This window comes from Arachis ipaensis, chromosome B7, assembly GCF_059453495.1.
Source record: "Arachis ipaensis isolate K30076 ecotype BB chromosome B7, ASM5945349v1, whole genome shotgun sequence".
Taxonomy (NCBI): Eukaryota; Viridiplantae; Streptophyta; class Magnoliopsida; order Fabales; family Fabaceae; genus Arachis; species Arachis ipaensis.
Window position 1 is genome coordinate 122,217,832 of NC_142442.1, and position 2,479 is coordinate 122,220,310.

Sequence of the window (2,479 nt, forward strand, 5' to 3'; positions counted from 1 at the left end):
CATCATATGTTCTTCATGATCTTCAAGGTGTTCTTGATGAATTTCTATGTTTGATCTTTAATTTTTCTTGTTTTGTATCTTTTCTTGTTTTTCATATGCATTCTTGCATTCATAGTGTCTAAAAATTAAAAATTTCTAAGATTGGTGTCTTGCATGTTTTTCTTTTCTTAAAAATTTTCAAAAATAAGTCTTGATGTTCATCTTGATCTTCAAAGTGTTCTTGGTGTTCATCTTGACATCCATAGCGTTCTTGCATGCTTCATTTGTTTTGATCCAAAATTTTCATGCATTGAGTCTTTTTGATGTTTTTCTCTCTCATCATTAAAATTCAAAAAAAAATATATATCTTTCCCTTTTTCTCTCATAAATTTTCGAAAATTTGAGTTGACTTTTTCAAAAATTTTTAAAATCTAGTTGTTTTCTTATGAGTCAAATCAAATTTTCAATTTAAAAATTCTATCTTTTTCAAATCTTGTTCAAAAATAAAATCTTTTTCATTTTTCCTTCATATTTTCGAAAACTTTATGAGTGATTTTCAAAATCTTTTTCTTATTTCTATTTCATATTTTTCAAAATTAATGCTAACAATTACTGTGATTGATTCAAAAATTTTTAAGTTTGTTACTTGCCTATTAAGAAAGGTTCAATCTTTAAATTTTAAAATCATATCTTTTTGTTTCTTGTTAGTCAAGTAATCAACTTTAACTTTCAAAAATCAAATCTTTTTAAATTTCTTTTTCAAAATCAATTTCAAAATCTTTTATAACTTCTTTTCTAACTTCTTATCTTTTCAAAAATTGATTTTAAAATCTTTTTCAACTAACTAATTGACTTTTTGTTTGTTTTAAAATTCTTATCATTTTCAAAACCACCTAACTAATTATCTCTCTCTAATTTTTGAAAATCACCTTCCTCTTTTTTCAAAATTCCTTTTTAATTAACTAATTGTTTTAAATTTTAATTTAATTTAATTTCATTTTTCATTTCTTTTTATATTTTCGAATTCTAATTAATTAATTTTAATAATTTGAAATTCGAATTCTTCATCTTCTCTCTTCTCCATTCTATTCTTCTCTTCTTCTACTTACATAATGAATCTCTATACTGTGACATAGAAGATTTCATATTTTCTTTTCTGTTCTCTTCTTTTTCATATGAGCAGGAACAAGGATAAGAACATTCTTGTTGAAGCTGATCCTGAACCTGAAAGGACTCTGAAGAGAAAGTTAAGGGAAGCTAAAGCACAACTCTCTGGAGAAAATCTGACAGAAATTTTCGAAAAAGAAGGAGACATGGCCAAAAATAATAACAATGCAAGGAAGATACTTGGTGACTTTACTGCACCAAATTCCAATTTACATGGAAGAAGCATCTCAATCCCTGCCATTGGAGCAAACAATTTTGAGCTAAAGTCTCAATTAGTTTCTCTGATGCAACAGAATTGCAAGTTTCATGGACTTCCATCAGAAGATCCTTTTCAGTTCTTAACTGAATTCTTGCAAATCTGTGATACTGTTAAGACCAATGGGGTTGATCCCGAGGTCTACAGGCTTATACTTTTCCCGTATGCTGTAAGAGACAGAGCTAGAATATGGTTGGACTCTCAACCTAAAGATAGCCTGAACTCTTGGGATAAGCTGGTCACGACTTTCTTAGCCAATTTCTTTCCTCCTCAAAAGCTTAGCAAGCTTAGAGTGGATGTTCAAACCTTCAAATAGAAAGAAGGTGAATCCCTCTATGAAGCTTGGGAGAGATACAAGCAACTGACCAAAAATTGTCCTTCTGACATGCTTTCAGAATAGACCATCCTGTGTATATTCTATGATGGTCTGTCTGAATTATCTAAGATGTCATTGGACCATTTTGCAGGTGGATCCATTCACCTAAAGAAAACGCCTACAGAAGCTCAAGAACTCATTGACATGGCTGCAAATAACCAGTTCATGTACACTTCTGAAAGGAATCCTGTGAGTAATGGGATGCCTCAGAGGAAGGGAGTTCTTGAAATTAATACTCTGAATGCCATATTGGCTCAGAATAAAATATTGACTCAGCAAGTCAATATGATTTTTCAGAGTCTGAATGGATTGCAAGCTGCTTCCAACAGTACTCAAGAGGCATCTTCTGAAGAAGAAGCTTATGATCCTGAGAACCCTGCAATAGCAGAGGTGAATTACATGGGGGCAAGCTTGTCAAACCCGCGAGTCTAAGTAAACTCGTGGAGCTGACCTAGACTCGACTCGCGAGTTAACTCGTAGACTCGTACGAGTTCACCTGTTATGAAGTTTATATATGTCATACATAATATATATTTACTCAATTCTAACCCTTCAAAATTAATAATATCAATCTTAAAGCACATAATAAATTAAAATAATAGCATACATTATAACAAATACTTTAAAATACACATTCAAATCCTCTATAATTATTCTTATACAAGTACAACATAGAACACACAAAATTAAAAATTCTAAAT

At 30.7% G+C, this 2,479-nt stretch overlaps 1 non-coding gene across 1 annotated transcript; it reads right to left on the reverse strand.

The window, feature by feature from the left end:
- Positions 1-1,685: 1,685 nt before the first annotated feature.
- On the reverse strand, positions 1,686-1,793 carry LOC148553949 (small nucleolar RNA R71). The gene has a single exon (XR_015893338.1). It is a non-coding gene; the product is annotated as a small nucleolar RNA R71 (small nucleolar RNA).
- Between the last annotated feature and the right edge of the window lie 686 nt (positions 1,794-2,479).